The sequence below is a fragment of the Pinus tabuliformis genome, chromosome 2_1, assembly GCF_031772625.1.
Source record: "Pinus tabuliformis cultivar Carrire ecotype Pingquan chromosome 2_1, CPIR1, whole genome shotgun sequence".
NCBI classification, from domain to species: Eukaryota; Viridiplantae; Streptophyta; class Pinopsida; order Pinales; family Pinaceae; genus Pinus; species Pinus tabuliformis.
In genome coordinates this window covers 289,398,954-289,420,659 of record NC_142299.1, presented here as the reverse complement: position 1 = coordinate 289,420,659, position 21,706 = coordinate 289,398,954, and the positions used below count along the sequence as shown (strand labels likewise).

At 41.7% G+C, this 21,706-nt stretch overlaps 1 pseudogene; it reads right to left on the bottom strand.

The window, feature by feature from the left end:
- Positions 1 to 18,163, bottom strand: part of LOC149199919 (calreticulin pseudogene) — a 36,256-nt pseudogene extending 18,093 nt beyond the window's left edge.
- Between the last annotated feature and the right edge of the window lie 3,543 nt (positions 18,164 to 21,706).

The following is a 21,706-nucleotide window of genomic DNA, read 5'->3' as shown; positions in this document are numbered from 1 at the left end:
ATGAATTGTGAATATTGTTAAGTATAACTAAAAGCATACAAATAAGCTATGCTAATCTACTCATATAGGATTACTAGTAAGGACTGGGGTAATAACATTGTTCGGCCTCTGAATAGGGCTACGTGAAGGCAACATCATAGGCTGCGAGGTACGGGTAAGTACGTGTAGCGACGGGCGCGCAGGGTCGAACCGCGGACCATTGGAACTCATCAGACATCTCCAGGGTGCGGAAACCTAGTTCTGGCACCCTCCCATACTACTTCGAGTGAGACCTCAGTCCGTGCTCCGCGGACTATTGCCGAAAGGGCCAGTAGTACCATATTTGTTTGGCTAAATCACCTTTGAACCCGGGTCAGGCCCCAACAAGCCAACAAATGGTTTTGTTGCTGAGACCGTGATCTGCATAAGGGATGTCTGATGTCTATCACTGGAATATGATGAAGAAATAAATTGAAGGGTGGTTGGACAGAAAGATTCACGAGTTTGCAGCGCAGGATAACAGGAATCCGTGAGTATAAAAGGAAAAGTGGTTAGAGTTCTACTTATATACGAAAATCCATGAATTTTTCTTTGCATCCTTCCCCTCTGAGTTGTATGAGTGGATCGCGAAGCTAGTAGATAGTCAGGGAAGGTGTAGGCTCGACATACGATTGTGTGGAATCTAGAATTGGTGTGCAAACTAGGAGCATTGGAAGATAAGATCGCACATGCTATGGACCATTGGCTCGATCAAATTATAGGAGGTTTTATCACTGAGTTCATGATAGACATGACAGTCAGCTACAGCGAGGCGGAACGACGATTCCTAAAAGGACCGTGAGGTAAGTACATTAAATCTTTGAACACTTAGATTTAAATGCTATTGTGTGAAAATCGGGTTATGGAAATAAATTGATGTTTGGGGCTACGTGAAGTGGGAGGATCTATAGAAATGAAGGAAATGCAGAGATAGAGAATAGCCCCTTGATTTTGCCTCGGCGAGAAAGCGAGGAAGAGCTCGTGAAAGTTTCACCAAGAAGTGCGATCAGTCTGATAAGGCAGTGAATTCCATGCATAACACCTCCACCTACACCACCACTAGTGTCACCATCTTCACCTCCATCTCCACCCACACCACCTCCGCAACCACCATAGTTCAATATGAAGAGCGTGATAAAATTTTCAGTATTCAAAGGAGTAGGGAACGAAGATTCGGACCAATTTTGGTTTGTGGTAAAAGTTGGATGGGAAGCACAAGGAGTCGTGGCTGAAAATATAAAGAAGAAATGCTGGTAAGCGCGTTGCAGGATCACACACCGACATGGTACATTAAGCATTCTAATGACCATCCAAATGCGTGGATCATAGATATCTAGGCTGCACTGAACAGGGAATTTAGCAAGCCAAAGTTGGAGACACAATCAATTATCAAGTTTAAGGAAATTATGATGCTTCCAAGAAAAACCCCATGGGATCTGGATCGGAGACTGAAGAGTACAATTCGTGAAGCCAACATGACCTTGACATATGGCAAGCATCGCACATGCTTTGTAGCATCACTAATGCCGCATTTAAGGACGACACTGTCACAGCAGGAGTTATCCACCCAGGCCAAAGGTTTGGAGATTGCAATGAGACTACACGAGACCCCAATACAAGATCCTGGCGTGGGAGTCCAACAAATCCATGTGTAATTGCAAAATTTTTGTATGGAAGTGCAGAGTTTAAAACAGGACAGGACAACTCGCCCAGAAGCACGTAGGGAGGTATGGTGCATAAAATGCAAAGGCCAGTGGCATGACAAGGACCATTGTCTAGTCTTTGCGAACTACCTAGCGGTAGGAGCACCAATGCCATTGAGACCAGAGGCACAAGCAGGGCTGAGCGCGACGCCTACATTATGGTGCGTGATTTTTCAGATAGGAGGAAAGCATGCTACAGATAACTGTCACCTATTACAGAAGTATATGCAGACGTCCCAATAATTGTTCTGTAATTTCTGTAGGTTAGTAGGCCATGATGAACGCACCTGCAGAAGCTACGAGATAATGATGGATCGAACTTTTTCATACAGAGTGCAGACCGAAATACGAGCCCTTGATCCAAGCGAAGGAATGGCGTGCGTTGGATTCTAGGGGCACAGAAGAGGTCGAGGTGGAAGGGGACCAGGAAGGGGTCGTGGATAGCTGCTTTGTTACAATTGCAGAGGGCCAGGGGGTTATGCCCGCAATTGTACAAATCCGAAGAGAGCATAATGTTTATGTTATACTCAGTTTGATCATGAGATAGAGGACTTCCCTACACTGATAGCAAGGTTGCGCGATAAAGGGATACTCCAGCCTCCCCCGACTTAGAATTTGCAAATGATGAGGTCTGAGCCACGTGAAGAGGACCTGAATGTAAACATCATGCTCTGAAGCAGTATCATGATAGGAGATGACAAGGGTAAGCAGCCTGAAGAAAGTGTGTGGGTTTGCAAGGCTGCCACAAAGGAACGTGAATTTGATTTGGAGCGCGCGAAGGAGACATTCATGGAAGCTAAGAAGAGCTTCATGGAGGCCTCCACTTTAGGTAGTAAGGATCAACTAGAGCCACAGATGGATCCTTCAATGATTACTACCTTTCTGGAGACATGTATGAAGCTGCTGCATGATAGGAAGGCTATGAAGGGATTGCAAGAGATTATTTTTAGGTGCGTTGGGTCGAGGGAACCACACATAGTCCAGAAGCTCAGAAAGCACACATTGCGAACAGGAAGGGAAATGAGATTGACTGCGCAAATCGGGGAGTATGAAATGGGTCAAGTAATTTTGGATCTAGGATCAGATGGGAATGTGCTGCCAAAGCAGACATTGGAGCATATGGGTAGGCCCACATTGCAATGGTCCCTTATTCAATTGCGAATGGTGAACCAGCAGAAGATCCTACTGATGGGAAGATTGCAGGGAATAACAGTAGACATCGAAGGTGCGAGCGCGCTTGTAGATTTCGAAGTGATAGAGATTGTTGATGACAACAATCCCTATCCCATGCTACTAGGAATAGATTGGGCCACTAATATGCACAGATTGATAAATCTAAAGAAGCGCAAAATGATTTTTGAGAAAAAGTCACTACGTGTAGTGCTACCTTTAGACCCTGCGAAAGGATTGTGCTACACAGAGCCAATGCGCGACGATGAAAGTGATGATGAGTTAGACTGTATCTACAAGATAACCGCTCGAGAATAGGATTGGGTGAATCCTACAGCAGATGACCAGATTTCGTGGGAGAGCAAAAGCTCTTGCACATCATATTTGGACGAGGAAACAGAACGATGGCAGAACTGGTTACATGAGGTAACCATGCTCAACTGCAACATGATGGTAAGATCACTACGCTGCATGACAATAGAGGTAAGGGATCTGCCTATGTATGACGGGTTGACCACTGTGGATGAATTTCTGAACAAATTTGAAAGCACAGTGCCAGAACAGCAGTGGTTCGATGCTCTAAAATGGGCACTGCGCACTACGCCTGCAAGGTGGTGGGGTACACATCAGAGAAGCTTTGAGGACTGGCACGAATGCAAAAATATGATGCGCTTATGATTTGGGAAGCCTCAGATGCAGATGGAAGCCGGGCGTGATGGACAAAACAGCCTGCACACCCACCTTTCCAGATGGATAGAGACATATGGTACGCAGCCCATACGAACGCACACCGCTATCATGATAGGAAATAGGAACAACAAGCATAATGTTATGAAACCAGCTCACAAAAAGATAGAAAAGAGAGATCCACGACTTAGAATTCAGCCTCTTCGAGGGGGCAACCTCCTTTACATTACATAAATGAACAATTCTTGGATGATACAAATGACAAAACCTCCTTTCTATATATAGGAGTCTAAGGAGTCACCATGTAATCCAGCCGACCTAACAATAATAATATAAAGCCACAAAAATAACAATAGAGGGATTCTATGGGGCACAGAAATAACAATATGGGGGTAATAGGGGCACAACAATATAAATAAGGGGTATAACTACAATAGTAATGGGGTAATCACTAGTATTATAGGGACCCAACATGCCCCTCTCCTTCAAAAAAGTGTTGTCCTCAACGCTTGAGTAGTTCTGGATACTTCTGCATAAAATTCTCATCCTCCCATGTGGAATCTTCAGCGGATAAGTTCTTCCACTTGATAAGATACTCTGAAATTGATCGATTTCGTAGCTGTCGAGTTCTTGTTTCTGTGACTGCTTCTGGTTCCAATATAATTTTTCCTTCCTCATCAAGTTCTGGCAATATTGTTTGAATTGGGAGCTTGTCACCTATAACCTTCTTTAAACATGAAACATGGAAAACTGGGTGCAATCGAGAAGCTGCAGGAAGCTCCAATTTGTATGCCATAGTACCAATCTTTTGCAACACCTTGTACGGACCATAATACTTTGGTGATAATTTATTATCCTTCTTAGCTTGCTTTAGGGACATTTGCTTATATGGTTGTAGCCGTAGGAATACCCAATCACCTACATCAAAACTTCTTTCACTGCGATGTTGATCTGCCTGTTGTTTCATTCTATTTTGTGCCAACACGAGGTTATCCTTTAAGAGTTGGAGGACTTGTTGTTGATGTTCGATGTGATGTTCCACTGCCTGAACCTTAGAATTTTCTCTTAAATATGATGTGATGGATGGTGGTTGATACCCATAAAGTGCCATAAATGGGGTCATTTTTGTTGCTGTATGGAAGGAAGTGTTATACCACCATTCAGCCAGAGGCAACCATTTGACCCATTGTGTCTGTTTATCAGATACAAAGCAACGAAGATATCCTTCCAAACATTTGTTTACTATCTCAGTTTGCCCATCAGATTGAGGATGATAAGATGAGCTATGAGCTAACTGAGTACCAAGACAAGAAAATAATTCTGTCCAAAAATTTCCAGTGAAAATGGGATCTCTGTCACTTACAATAATCTTTGGGTTTCCATGTAGCTTTTGAACTGTTTCCATAAATGCAGTAGAAACTGTACTGGCTTTAAATGGATGTGATAATGCACAAAAGTGTGCATACTTGGTAAGTCTGTCAACTACCACCATGATGACACTCTTTCCCTCAGACTTGGGTAAACCTGTGATAAAATCCATTGAAACCTCCTCCCAACGTTGGCTTGGAATGGATAAAGGTTGTAATAGACCCGGTGTCTTAATTGTTTCAACTTTATTTTGCTGGCAAACCAAACATTCTGCCACAAACTTTTGAATATCTGATTTAAGGCCATCCCAAAAAAATTCCTTCTTAACCCTGTGGTAAGTTTTTAAAAATCCTGAGTGCCCTCCTAAGGGAGAAGTGTGCAATTCCATAAGAATCTTTTGTTTTAGCTGGGAATTCTTACAGAGGTATAAGCGATCTTTGTACCATAACGAATCATTTTTCCAGCTAAATGTATCAGAAGTACTGGAATCTTGTTGTAGCTTTCGAATAAGTGCCCACACTTCTTCGTCATTCTTCCATTCCTCCCTTGCTTCGTTTATCCAATCTGGTTGGATAATAGAAATGGCACACAACAATGCTTCCACATCCTCATCCTTTCTTGAGAGTGCATCTGCCACCACATTTTGCTTCCCTTTTTTGTAGATGATTTCAAAGTCATAACCCAACATCTTTGTGACCCACTTTTGTTGCTCTTCAGAGGATAATCTTTGTTCTAAAAAGTATTTAAGGCTATCATGATCCGTTTTTACCTTGAAGTGTCTTCCCATTAGGTAGGGTCGCCATTTCTTAAGTGCATGGAGTATTGCCAACATTTCCTTCTCATAAATAGCTTTGCTTAAAAACTTTCCCTTGATTGGACGACTTTCAAAAGCAATGGGTCTTTCATCTTGCATTAGAACAGCACCAATTCCATTTCCTGAAGCATCACATTCCACAATAAAGGTTTTTGTGAAGTCCGGTGTAGCTAAGACCGGTGCTTGGCACATTGCCTCTTTAAGATGTTCAAAGGCCTTTGTTGCTTCCGGAGTCCATGAAAATGAATCTTTCTTCAATAATGTTGTTAGAGGTGCTGCTATTCTCCCATAATTCTTAACAAACTTGCGATAATACCCTGTCAACCCAAGAAATCCTCGCAGATGCTTTATGGATGTGGGGATTTTCCATTCCTTAATGGCTTTAATTTTGCTAGGGTCTACCTTAACTCCTTCATGAGATACAATATGACCCAAATATTCCACCTCCTGGACTCCAAAGAAACATTTGGATCTTTTTGCATATAATTGTTTCTCCTCCAATAGTTGTAGCACCCTGTCAACATGTTCAACATGATCCTTCCAAGACTTGCTGTAGATTAGTATATCATCAAAAAATACTAACACAAATTTTCTAAGGAATGGTTTGAAAATTGAATTCATCAAACCTTGAAATGTTGAAGGTGCATTGGTAAGGCCAAAAGGCATGACCAAAAATTCATAATGACCCTCATGAGTTCTAAATGCCGTTTTTGGAATGTCTTCAATCTTCATTCTGATTTGATGATATCCCGAACGAAGATCCAACTTGGTGAAGTAAATTGATCCATGCAATTCATCCAGTAATTCATCAATAACAGGAATGGGGAACTTATCTTTAATAGTGAGCTTGTTGAGCTCCCTATAATCTGGACACATGCGCCATGATCCATCCTTCTTGTGCACCAATACTACTGGAGCTGAGAAAGAACTTTGACTCGGTTGAATTATACCAGCCTCTAGCATTTCTGCAACCATACGTTCAATTTCACTTTTTTGGACATAGGGATATCTGTACGGCCTGATGTTTGGAGGAACACTTCCTGGAATCAGATGAATAGCATGATCATGATCACGCATAGGTGGGAGACCTTGGGAGTCTCAAATACCTTGGAATGATTGTCCAAGACTTTTTGGAGATCTGGAGAAATAGATGATTCCAATGTGGAAACATCTAGCGAACATAATTGTGCAATTACACCTCTTTGCTCCTTTTTTAGAAGCTTTGTCATACCATTAGAGCTGATTATCTTTCCTGGTTTCCCTGCAATACCCCTTAATTCAACTTCCTTTCCTTCCAAGAAAATTTGATGAAAAGTTCTTGAAAATTAAAAGCTATTGTACCCAAGGATTGTAGCCATTGGACTCCTAGTACAACATCAGCACCTCCCATTGGAATGGAAAGCATTGGGCTAGTCAATACATATTCTCCCATGGATAGCTTGATATTATGGCACTTTCCAGAGCAATTTATTGTTCCTCCATTTGCAATCATCACTTGACACTCTGGTGCTGGATATAGGAAGCAATTCAATTCTTTTGCTACCCTACAATGAATAAAATTGTGGGTGCTTCCTGAATCAATCAACACTATTACCTTTTTCTTCTTGATTTGTCCTTCTATCTTGATGGTTTGAGGAGTGGTAATTCCCGCCAATGCATTACAAGATATGGTCGGATTTATTTGTTCTTCATCTAGGCTTTGTTCCTGGAATATATCCTCTTCTTTTGACCTTTCTTGCTCCTTTTCTTCTTCCTCTTCACAATCTATGTAGAATAATTTCTTCTCAGCACACTTATGACCTTTTGTGTATTTGCTATCACAATTGTAACAAAGCCCTTTTGCTCTTTTTTCTTCCAATTGTTGTGGTGTCAACCTTGTAGGTTGTGGAAGACTATGGGCAACAACACTTCCGTCTTTATAGTTGTGAATGGTATGCTTCCTAGTTGCCATAATTTTGCTTTCCATTTTTCTTGCTAACCTGAATGCCTTCTCTAATGAATCAGGTTCCCAAAGGCGCACATCATGTTGGATATTATCCTTTAAAGACCCTATGAACACATCAATCCTATGCTCCTCTGGAATATCTTTTACCCTTATGTTCAATTTTTGGAACTCCTCAATGTGCTCCATTATTGAACCCTTTTGTTTGAGACTTATCAATTGGCTAAAAAAAGTGTTGCTTTTTGTATCCTCATAATGTGCTATCAATTCTTCCGTAAAAATTGCCCAAGTGATAAATTGTTTACGAGAACAAAGCCATTGATACCATACAAACTGATTTGGTTCCAAATATAAAGTTGCCATACGTACCTTTTGTGTGTTTTGCACATTATTGAGATCGAAGAATTGCTCCATCTGTAATATCCATGTGGCGGGATCCTTGCCATCAAACTTCCTCATATCGATTTTTGGAACATGGTGAGTCTTCGATCCAACATTAGAGTCTATGGAATCATGATTAACATTTCTTTTGTTCTCATCATGAGTTTCCTTTACTACCTTTTCACCATTAGTGACCCTTTCTTGTAGCAACTTCTTCAATTCATCCATCTTATCATCCATGCCATCAATTTTAGCATCCATGCCATTCACCTTAGCTTCCATGCCATCCATCTTAGCTTCCATGCCATCCATCTTAGCTTCCATGCCCTTTATCTTAGATTCCACGCCATTTACCTTAGATTCCACGCCATTTATCTTAGATTCCACGCCACTTATCTTAGCTTCTGTTAGCTTTTGTGAGCGTGACATTTGTTGCACTTGTTCTTGTAATTTTGATATATCATGTAGCATTTCTTCCTCTTCTTCATGAGTCATGCTAGAGCTTTCAGGTTCCTTACTAGGTGTTTGCATTTTCTTTCCTCGGGGCATCAGTTACCGATAATAATGCTTTACTATGCCCTTTGAATTCCGTTAAACCAAGCTTACACAAAAATTAAAAAAAAAAAAACTACACACCTTTTTTCACTTTATAGAAGCCTGATATTGAATCTGATGTATCTCTGTAATTTCGGATCATCCAGTTCTGAAATTGCTACCTGTAGTAGCCTTCTGCGTCCTCTTTCCAATGCCACAAGTCTGAGCCAAATTGGATTCTCCAAGGAAGAGTTATGTGAAATCTCCCACAGTGACTTGCTTTTAGACTGGTTCAGTAGAGCGAACTTGTACGACGTGCCACGAGTCACTGTTTCAACCTTTGAATCTGAAACTCACCCACAAGAAACTACAGTCCGTCCTCTTTCTGTACCTTTTTACGAAATTTCAATCCGATCCTCAGAGAGAGAGTTATGACGATTTTCCCCAGGTCACCTGTTTTGAATGTAATTCAGGAGTCTGCAAAAAGGCCAACTTCCTCAGATCATATCTCCGAAAATATCGCGCTAAAAGCTCTGAAATTTGGACCCAAGGTTCAGCGCCAATTCTTCTCAAATGGGTTTTTGTTGCGACTTCTGAAACGTTACAAAAAAAAAGTTATAGCGAAAATACCACGATGACCTATTTGGAGCAGCAAAACCCTAGAATCCAAAGCTCTGATACCAAATGTTATGAAACCAGCTCACAAAAAGATAGAAAAGAGAGATCACGACTTAGAATTCAGCCTCTTCGAGGGGCGATGTTTGAATGTAATTCAAGTCTGCAGATCATATCTCCGAAAATAAAGCCCCAAAGTTCAGCGAAACTTCTGAAACCAAAAAAAAAGTTATAGGAAAATACCACGATGACCTATTTGGAGCAGCAAAACCCTAGAATCCAAAGCTCTGATACCAAATGTTATGAAACCAGCTCACAAAAAGATAGAAAAGAGAGATGCACGACTTAGAATTCAGCCTCTTCGAGGGGGCAACCTCCTTTACATTACATAAATGAACAATTCTTGGATGATACAAATGACAAAACCTCCTTTCTATATATAGGAGTCTAAGGAGTCACCATGTAATCCAGCCGACCTAACAATAATAATATAAAGCCACAAAAATAACAATAGAGGGATTCTATGGGGCACAGAAATAACAATATGGGGGTAATAGGGGCACAACAATATAAATAAGGGGTATAACTACAATAGTAATGGGGTAATCACTAGTATTATAGGGACCCAACACATAATTAGGTAAGGCAAGTGCGCGAATGACGAAGTATGATAAGACTTAGCATGCTGAAAATCATACATAGGGAAGCCTTTAACAAGGTGTGTGAAGTGTTGAACAGGGTCCACCATGTGAGACACATCGACTGGGACCTGCGTGTACCAGCGATTGTGTGGGCTGTAGGAATTTATAGGGTAAGTTCCTCAGACAGAACACCAAAGGACACTGCTCACAAATAGATCACAGATCAATACACCAGTGCTTTTGATGTGGTTAAAACCCTCAAAGAGGGAAACAGTCCACGGCCTGAGCCAACGTGGCCACTTCAGGCAATTTATTAATAAAAGAATGAAAATTTACATAAGCTTCTCTCATGGACGGGTTAACCTACAAATGACCCTCCATGCTCTTTAAATAGAGATCATGGACCAATCGGGTGTTAAGCCATGAATCAAGTGTCAGTAATACCGAGGAGAGAATGAACCATCGGATCACTACATATCGTGACCGTCGGATTGTAAGTTACAAAATGTACATAGTAAAGAAACACACTTTACCTAACCCTATACTAGACCAAGTTATACTTAACTATTTCCTATGTGTCGGAATCTCCTAACATCCCCCCTTAAGAACAACTTGGGATAGGATTGAAGGATTTACAAATATGACACAATAGGAGAAGGAAGGAGGCACTAGAGCCTATCCCCCCTTAGTGACAACTTCCTGAACTCCAACCATAAATCGAATTTTAGTGAACTTCGCCTCTGTGAGAGCCTTTGTAAAGATGTCTGCAACTTGATCATCTGCTGAACAATATTGCACTTCAAGAACATGGTCGTGAATGAGCTTTCTGATGAAGTGCATGTGCAGTTCAATGTGTTTGCTGCGCTGATGTTGGACTGGATCTTTGCATAGTTGAATGGCACTTTGATTATCACACCAAAGTGTAGTCGGATGTTGCTGCTGAAAGCCAAACTCTGACAGGATCTGACGAAGCCACAAGGCTTCCTTACTAGCTTCTACGGCACCACGATACTCTGCTTCTGCTGAAGAAAGATTAATGGCACCTTGTTTCTTGCAAGCCCATTTAACAGGTCCTGAACCAAGAGTGAACACATAATCTGCAGTAGACTTCCGATCATCAGGGTCACCAACCCAATCGGAATCAGTGAAACGAACCAATAGAGGAGATGCTTCGGCACTGTAATGAATCCCAAACTGAACTGTACCTCGAACATAACGAAGTATTCTTTTAGCTGCTTTCCAATGACTTTCACGTGGGTTTTGCATAAACTGAGCAACAAGGCCAACAACAATGGAAAGGTCGGGACGAGTATGGGCTAGATACAAAAGTTTTCCTATAAGTTGACGGTATAAGGTAGCATCAATTTCTGGAGAAGTACAAGTGACTAAAAGTTTGACTCTAGACTGAAAGGGAGAAGGGGCTGGCTTACAGTCTTCCATGTGAAAATGGAATAGAATATCACAGGCATACTTGGACTGGGAAAGGGAAATACCTTCCTTGGATTGCAAGACTTGAAGACCAAGAAAATAATGTAAGTGTCCTAAGTCTGTCATTTCAAACTTCTTTTTAAGGGTGGACTTCACATGGTTGATAAGGTTGGGATCACTACCAGTGAGGATAAGATCATCAACATAAAGAACAAGAATGATAAGAGACTTGCCCACTTTCTTGGTGTAGATAGTATTGTCAGAATGACACCTAGAAAAGCCAGATTCTAAAAGAAAGTTATCCATTTTGGCATACCAAGCTCAAGGAGCTTGCTTGAGACCATAAAGGGATTTCTTAAGCTGACATACAAGGCTAGAGTCTGTTTATATAAAGCCAATAGGTTGTTCCATATAGATTTCTTCATGCAAGTCCCCATGTAAGAAGGCAGATTTAACATCCATCTGATGGACTTCCCATTTGAAAGAGGCAGCAAGGGAAAGAACAAGGTGGATAGATTTCATTTTGGAAACAGGGGAGAAGGTTTCAGTGTAGTCAATGCCTTCAACTTGTGAAAAACCCTTAGCAACAAGATGAGCTTTATGTTTATCAACTTTCCCATCTGGTCCATACTTGGTTCTGTAAACCCATTTGCATCTGACAAGTTTTCGTCCCTTTGGTAGAGGAACAAGATCCCATGTATCATTTGCCAATAATGAATGATATTCTTCATTCATAGCTGCTTCCCAATCTAGATGGCCTGAAGCTTCTGCAAAGGTGTCAGGATCATAATTCACTGAAGCTTGAGCCAATAAAGAAGAGGCTCTATCAAACTGAGAAAGTGTATGCTGTTGATCTGTAGGATCACCGTCAAGATCACCTGCTACATCCCGAGTAGCACGAACCCATTTTGGAAGCTGATGAGATGAAGGAGGATCCTGAGAAGGTGGGGTAGGATTGTCATCCTCGCTTTCATCATCTGAAGAAGAAATATTTTCAAAAGTAGAAGAGATAGGAAGAGGTGGCACATCTGCCAAATTAGGCTCGTAGGCCGATATATTTTCAGCAAACTTTACATCTCTTCTAATGATAACATTCTTGGACTTAAGTGGAATAATTCTATATCCTTTGACATATTCAGAATATCCAACAAAAATACATTTTTCACTCTTAGGTTCTAAAGCTTTATGTTTCTCATCTGGAATATGGGCCCATGCTTCACTTCCAAAAACAGGAAAGTGACTTACATCTAGTTTGAGCTCCATGCTTCTTCTGGAGTGATATCCTTTAAAACCTTAGTAGGAGTGCGATTTATTATGTAATTTTCATAGTTAATTGCTTCTGCCCAATAATTAAGACTAAGTCCTTTAGATTGAAGCATACAATTAGCCATTTCCTTTAAGGTGCGATTCTTCCTTTCAGCTACACCATTTTGTTGTGGAGTATATGGAACAGTATGTTGCATTTGAATTCCATTCTCAATGCAAAAGTTGATGAATTTGTTGTTAACATATTCTCCGCCATTATCAGATCTTAGCTTAAGAATTTGATGTCCAGATTGTTTTTCAACAAAGGCCTTAAAGGCCAAGAACATGTTAAATACTTCACTCTTGAGTTTTAAGAAGTATACCCAAGTGCGTCTGGAGAAATCAAATGAAAGTTAAGAAATACTTGTAGCCAGAGAATGAATTAACTGGAAGTGGACCACATAAATCACTATGCACGAGCTGTAAAGGGGTTGAGGTGTGCCAAGAGGCACGTTTTTCAAAACTATCCTGATGATGTTTTCCGAGTACACATCTGGAACAAACACCATCTCTGCAAGATACCATTGGAAGACCTGTCACCATATTTTCTTTACATAGATTCTGAAGGGAGCGATAGTTTAAGTGACCAAATCGCTCATGCCAAAGTTTGCTCACTTCATCATTATGAGCAATAAATACCGAGGGAAGATTTGATGACCCAAAGTTGTGAAACTTATACAACCTTGTAGAATCATCAACAATGCCAGTAGCTAAAATCTGTCTAGGATCTCTTAGGTCCTTAATTACAACATCATGAGGTGAAAATTCAACGATTTTACCTTCACCTGAATGAGTTATCTGATATAAAGATAGAAGGTTGCAGGATAAGGTTGGAACACATAATACATCATTAAACTGACCATTGTCTATATGAACAGTTCCAGTCCCTACAACACTAAGAGATCTATCATCACCAACATATATATTTTTGGTGTTACAATCATTTAAAGAAGAAAACATGGCTTTGTTTTTGGCCATGTGATAAGAAGCGCCAGAATCAATGAGCCACTCATGAGAATGAGAAGAATAAGATACATTTAGTGCATAGCCAGACCGAGATGCTTGACAACCACATGCAAAAAGTGCCATTCCTGATGATGAAGTTGAAGTTGAAGAGTGCTCCAAATGGATGTTATGCTTCTTCATTACTGCTTCCAAGGCTTCCATCTTCTTAAAGCATTTGGATTCTAAGTGGCCATCTCGATTACAAAAGTTGCAATGTCTATCAGTATTCTTCCCTTTGTTTTTATTTGTCTTATCATTTTGTTGAAATGATTTTTCATTTTGAGGCTGAAATTGCTTAGGACCCTTGTTTGGTTTAGGACCATTCTTTCTAGGATACAACTTCTTAGGATTCTTTGGATTTGGTTGCTGCTGGGTGGCTAACGCTTTCTTAGAAGAGTTTCCAAGATTAAGAAGACCAAGGTGTAAGAGTTTTTCTTGTTCTCTTATTAAAGAATCACAAAAAGAATCACAGGAAGGGGACTTGTAGTCTTGTCCTTGAGAAATGAAGGCTTCTCTTGTAGAATGGAAGGTGGAAACAAACACAGAGTAGGCTGGTCCCAACTTAGTAAGAATGGAATAGAGAAGGTTACTATCTTCTTTCTTAACCTTCACACCTTCCAAGAGAAGTCTAAGGGTCTTGAACTTGGACAAAAAATCTTTAATGCAAGAAAAATTATTGGGGTCCAATGTAAGCAACTCATTTTCAAGTTGATGGGCTCTAAGTTCATTTTTTATTCCAAAAACTTTAGTAATCTGTTTCAATGCTTCATCAGGAGTATTAAGTTCTGCAATATGTAATCTAAGATCTGGAGAAATAGACATCCCTATCAACCCACGTGCTTGATCTTGCCTATTTTCTCATTTAGCTACCTTATCTTCATCTTTCGGTTTGGTTTATTGGCCTGAGGCTATTCTGTAGAGACCTTTACTTCTAAGTAAATCCACAATGTAGGACCACCATTGGAAGTAGTTGGTGCTGTCAAGAATAACTTGGCATCGAATTTCCATTTAACACAAACTAAAGCTATAGATGCCGAAACTAAGTGTTCCAATGGAAAGATCTCGAAAAAGTAGGCTGTTTAAAAAAAAACGGTTCTGAAAACGGCTTCCGGATGAAGAAGTTATGGCTTTGGATTTCAGAGATCTGTGGTTTGTGTTATTTGAATTTCTGATCGGAGAACCCACAGTAATGGAGTTTTTACACCAACGTTTCGAATCCCAAATGGGATCCATCATCAGGGAAAAGAGAAAGATGAAGAGAAAGATAATAAAAGAAGAGCCAGATGGAGGAAATAAATACTCATGAGGGTAGAATAATAGAGGCAAAGCACAGGTCGGCTGGAAATAAATAATGAAACCTAATTTTAATTTTAATTTTATTTATTGATTTTAATTTTAATAAATTAATCTTATTTATTTAATAACTTTAAAACAAAATCTTAAAACTAAACATTTTAAAATAATCTTAAAATAATATAATTATCTAGATACTAATATATATAATAATATACTAAGTTATGGCTTTTTGAAGAAAAATTTGATGAAGATGTTGACAAAGTGTGGGAATGTGCGGAAATGAAAAATCCGGCCCCACAAAAAGGAGACTTGAACTCAAGACCTCTACTCTCATAAATTAGCTTTGGACCAAGTGAGGTATACAAAAAGTTTGAGAGAGAGAGAGGGGGGGTTGAAGCTTTGGGTTGCGTGCTTGCTTTGAGAAAGCTCTTTTTCTCTACAAAACAGAAAACATAGAACCCAACACGGACATACAAAAAAATGAACCTTGCGGCTCAAAGTTAGCTTTAGCCGGAAACTAAATATTTTCCTCAATGTTTCTGATTTTCCGAGATCACACTAAGGCGCAGCGGAAAAGAGCATACGCATGAGAAAAATCCTTCCTTTCTGTTTCTGATTTGCCCAGATCGCACAGAGTCATGGGGCAAAGAGCATACGCAGGAATGAAAGGTATAGATCTGGTAATAAAAAAGATCTAAATAAACCGAAACCGAAAGAAACAGAGAGAAAATAACTGTAAACTGCAAATAAACACTGTATACCTCCAGATCATAAAAATGACACAGCTAGGGCTACCGGAAACCTTTTCGCGTGAAACGAAAGGGGTTCCTCACTGGAACAGATGCTCCCAACACAATAGAGCAGTCCTCTTGGCCCAAAAGTAGTCAAAAACAGTAGATCTAGGAAACAGTAGTCAGATGCAGTTCTACCGGCTTCAGATTTGGATCACCAACGGGCGCGACCCTCAAATAGCTCTGATACCATGTAGGAATTTACAGGGTAATTTCCTCAGACAGAACACCAAAGGACACCGCTCACAAATAGATCACAGATCAATACACCAGTGCTTTTGACGTGGTTAAAACCCTCAAAGAGGGAAACAGTCCATGACCTGAGCCAACGCGGCCACTTCAGGCAATTTATTAATAAAAGAACGAAAATTTACATAAGCTTCTCTCATGGACGAGTTAACCTACAAATGACCCTCCATGCTCTTTAAATAGAGATCATGGACTAATCGGGTGCTAAGCCACGGATCAAATGTCGATAATACAGAGGAGAGAATGAACCGTCAGATCACTACATATCGTGATCATTGGATTGTAAGTTACAAAATGTACATAGTAAAGAAACACACTTTACCTAACCCTATAGACCAAGTTATACTTAACTATTTCCTATGTGTCGGAATATCCTAACATGCCCCCTTAAGAACAACTTGGGATAGGAATGAAGGATTTACAAATATGACACAAGAGGAGAAGGAAGGAGGCACTAGAGCCTATGCTTATAGGACCATGTGAAAAACTCTGGCCGCGCAAGCACCTCTGAAGCAAAAGTTTGAAGTAGGGGTTGTAATCCTTATGGTGCATGAAAAGTTGAATCCGCGTGTAACAACACCCGTAGATACGAAGTTTCGTGCACACTGAAACGAAGAAATCACACAACTACGAGAAATAGAACATATAAGACTTGAGGAAGAAATCCGACGGGGAAACTTTAGACTTCGCGAACTCAAAAAAAACAGGGTGCGGCTAAGGGAGAAAAGCATTTTGATGGACGCGGAGGTCAAGAAGCTAGAAGATGAAATAAAGAAATAATTTCTTGTTGAAAAACCAGGAATGGTAAGGTAAGATGCGCACGATCATACTAACAAGTTGGAGGACTATCGCCATGAACTGGTTAGTCTGCTGTCGTGGCTTGGACTGCATGTCGCCAAACGAAGTGATCAGGTTAGCATGTTGCAAGTAGTAAGGTGCGTTGTGCCGATCACCACAATGAAAGATGAGGATTCTCCGCGAACCATGGTGGAGGATAGGATGGAGTCCCACACGGGTGGTGCGACCACTTGACTAGCCATAGGGAGAATAGTCTTAATGCTCCAGGTAGCTGAAATGGAGTGCGAGACTATAGAATATTCTACCTGGGACCTGCGCGATATTAGAAATGTGCATAGAATCAGAACGTCACAAGGTTCACGACTGCACATGGAGGGCTGCGCTGCCGCGCGGGTTGGCTGGGAAGTGACTATTGGTGTCACTATTCATGATGGGATATTCGATTTGAGGCCAAATGAAGCAGGCAGTGGGCATTTAAGACGTGAGTCATGGGCAAGATTTGGGAAAATCTGCCGCCATGAAAGCAGTAATGGCCTGAAATTGGGGGGAGCGGTCGAATTCGAATTCGAAAGGCACTATAAAACTCAAAGGGCTGGCTAGCGAACAACACTTGGTCATTTGAAAATTGAGCGCTTGAGAAGAGCACAGAGCATTGAGAGTCGAACGATATTTGAGCCCCTAAGTTTGCAAGTGACAAAATACAACCTAGCTATGATGACAACCACTAAGGATGGGTTGAGAATTGAAGAAGTAACCGAAGGTGAGGCCGCGTAGACCCAAATGGTGGAGGATGTTTCAAAGGGCACCGGGGTGGTGACAGAAATCCCCAAATCACTGCAAACACTGAGGCCCAAGAAGGACAAATAGGCAATGGGTCCAATACGCATGTCCTCGAGGAATCTGTGGCACAACAAACTATCAATGGTAGAGAAGGCGAAAGCGGTCACAATAGAAACAAATGAGGAAGAAGAAGACCTGTAGGCCCTGATCACCGAAGCAGCATAAGAAGAAGAAGACATGGAGGAAGATATCCAACCGTTGCGCTTTGCAACAAAACTACTCGCGTATGTCCCTCTGCAGAAAGGGAAAACCAAAGTAGTGAAGGATCTGGATGAAACGAAGAGTTCACTCCAAACCCCACTCCTCCCAGATGGAATTATATTTGAGGGCACGCACCTAGGCCACGTGCCAACCAAGAAATTTGAAGACTGGGACCTCGCAGATTGTGAGAAGTTCCCACACCTAGAGACTATGAATATGATGAAGCAGAATACTGAGGGGGTGGTGATAATGTTAGACTACGGAAATGGCTACGCGGTGTGGAAAAGGCTGGGTTGCTACACTTATTATGGATACCGCATTTCCACCATGTGCCCATCACCATTTTCATCATCAAGCAGTTGCTCTGCCTCATGCATGATGGGTATCTATGGCTAGAGGAGCCTATTCCCATCACGACAGACCTCATCCACCGTATTTCTCAGCTTCCCTATAAAGGAAAGGATCCTGCGACTATAGCCGGAAAAGGTAGTGATTTGGCTCTTGCAGAAGCCATGAAGGCGAAATATAAGCTGGAGAACAAGAAAGGGGACTACGCCATCTCTAACATCAAGGATAAAGGGGTGCGCGTAGCAACGCAACTCTTGGCCGACAAAGTGATGAGGAAGTGTTGTGCCGATGAGTTTCTGGCGCCGGTGGTCGCGCTAGCTGAGCAGTGTGCGGAGGGGGTCCAATTCAACTGGTCCGAATTCCTCTGCGTGGAATTTTTGACAAACTGTCGCGAAGCCCACGAGTAGGGTAAAACCTTCCACTATGCGTGGTTGTTATTATCCATATTGCTAGTAGCGGGAGAACTGCCAAAGGACGGTCAATTCCCCAACATCGATAGAGAGTTACTGAAGGCCGTGAAGTACACTTTGCTCCGGGCCACAAAGGACGCGAAATAGATTCGTGACACTAAAATTTTCTGGGTGCTCATGGAGGCGAGCATCTGGATGTGGATCAATTGGAGGCTGCGCCTGTCACCTACAGTGCACAATAGTTTGCAGAGTTTTGCAGACTTCAAAGCTAATATACACAACATTTATATCAGGGTGCGAAAGGATCTGGCAAAGCAGTGGACGAAGCTACTTTTGTAGCCATTGATGATGCGATTTTTACTATCTTGGAGAAATGGCCTCTTGAATGGCATGCCCCAGACCTGGCAGAACTGGAGAAGGTGGAAGCCGAGAAGAAAATGGATGATGCTAAGTTGCATGTCACTCAATTGGCAGAGAAAAGGCGGAATGAAAAAGCAACAGCTGAGGTAAGGGCAGCACGTGAAGCGGCACAGAAAGCCGCAAAGCAGAATAAAGCCGCAGAAGCAACAGTAGTAGCGCAGGCAGTAGAGGTAACAATAACACAAGTAAACGAGGGCAAGCAATGTCCTTAGGGCAAGAGGCAGAGGAAACATAAACAACAGAAGGGAGTGCAGACCGAGGGGCCGCGTCCACACAGTTAATGCGTCCACGCATCGTAGAGAGAATGGGCCCAAGGAAGAAGGTCAAGGCCTTGAAGTTGGCCATTGACTCGATCACCTTAACCAAAGGTGATCTCCATGACATCAGCGAGATGGTCTGTGATGTCACAAGTGAAGCGCTTTAGGAGTTCATGCAGGAGAATCAGATTGTGTTGGGGGCCCTCAGGGCACAGCTGCAGGAGTTACAAGTGCTGACCCCTCAAGAAGGTACCCTATCAACACATGTTGCAACAAGAACTTCAACAGCAGAGCAGATGTTGCACGTAAGGATGGCAAATACAATAGTGTTTCGAAAGGGAGCTCTAGGGTTGTCGATTAGCATGATGAAAGGCCTTGGCCTTAATCTGGCTACCCTTCCTTGGGAAAAGTTGTATCAGTTATAGGATGGGATAACGACAGCACTGCGGGCTAGGGAGCGCCACACGATCCAAGTTCTTAGCTAGCAGAAAATAAACATAGAATAGCTCAACTTGCAGCGCGATGAATTAGTGTCGTAGAATCAACAATTGGTGCAGACGGTAGATGACGCTTTCCAACACGTCCTGGAGCTGGCCATCACAGCAGATCTACTAGTAGAAGTGCAGATCCATAGTTTGGAAACTAGAGTCCGCGAGGCCAGAGAAGAGACGACAGAGGTTTAGCTGGAGCTAAATCTTTAGATCACCGAGCTGCGGTTGAAGGAGTAGCCTTCCACTCCCCCGGAAGTCCAAGAATAGCATGCTAGCACTGTCACAACAAGGTTGGAAGAAATTAAAGGTGCAGTGTGTGATTGTACCAACATGTTGGAACAGGCACTTGAGGTCCTCAAGACTTTGTAGGAGGACCCCAACATCCAGTTCCTGGAGATAAAGTTGCGCGAACTCTAGCAACAATACGACAACATCAGAGGAACTGCGCAGATGGTAGTCCTCACTCAGTGGCTTGCAAGGATGAAACAAGCCAAGGAATTAAAGGAGCAGGTGGACGCAGAGCGCCATAAGGAAGAAGTTCCCAAAGTGCACGTTCAGCCATGGATTGATGAGGCCTTCACAATCACGGCGAATATTGAAGGGAAGCTCGTGCACATTCAGGGGATGCATGCACAGATGCAGGGCAACACGCCAGACACAGAGGTCTCAGAAGAATGGATATAGTAGGTTCAACAAACAACAGCTCAGTGCATTGCGAATATCATTACCGTTCGAGAACAGTTGGAGGGACTCCCTGCCAAGATCACCACACTGACAGAGTGACTCGAGGGCGAGTGACGATGTTTGTGTTGTGGGCCTGTTGGGCATGGAATCCCCCCACAACATGTTTTGGGGCTCAAAGCCCAAGTTTTGAGTTAATATTGCTGTAAAGCTCCATGAATTGCAGGTGCGAAATATATGTTAGAGTCATAGGGCTATCTATCGTAAGTTTGAATGTAATGTCAACCTACCCATGGTCTGCAGACCATGGGATTGTATAAATAGAACAAGGCTTTGAGTTGTAAAGATATCATAGAAAGTAAGAGAAAAATATGATATAGAAGCAGAGAGAAAGTGTCTAAGTGTATCTTGCGTTGTAGAGTAGGAGAAGGCTCTGCGGCTGAGTGCACAGAGGCCTAGTTGTCCGCAGTTGAGTGCGCGAACCCCTACAATTGAGTGCACAGGGCAGAGTCAAGTCTGTAGCTGAAGGGAGAGAATAATAAAGAGAAGTTTTATTTGAATTACGTGTATTTGTCTTGGGTTATTATCTACTGAATATGAATTGCAATTATACTGTTTATTTACTGCGCACACTTGTATGAATTGTGAATATTGTTAAGTATAACTGAAAGCATACAAATAAGCTAAGTTAATCAACTCAGATAGGATTACTAGTAAGGACTAGGGTAATAACATTTTTCGGCCTCTGAGTAGGGCTACGCAAAGGCAACATCACAGGCTGCGAGGTATGGGTAAGTGCACGTAGCAACGAGCGCGTAGGGTTGAACCGCGGACCATTGGAACTCATTAGAGATCTCCAGGGTGCAAAAACCTAGGTTTACCACCCTCCCATACTACTTCGGGTGTGACCTCAGTCCGCGCTCCACGGACTGTTGCCGAAAGGGCCAATAGTACCGGGATTTGTTTGGCTAAATCATCTCTGAACCTGGGTCAGGCCCCAACAAGCCAACACTATGTGTTGAAACAACAGACAATTGTATGCTTAAGAAAAGAATAGAATTTAAGTATATCTAGTTTCCTTGGCTAAACATGCATTATCTTAGGCCAACTTGAAGTTGAAGTTCTACTACAGTTACACATCACACTTAGATTTTGGTTAGATAAATCTAGTAAATTTTAATTCAATAATTTTATTTCAATGAACCTTTATTTATAAAAAGAACCTTTGACATTAACAAGACCAAACTTAATCTCTCTCCTAAACCCATTCGTCCCAAGTGTTGAACCTTAAATCGGATACCACTTTGTAACAT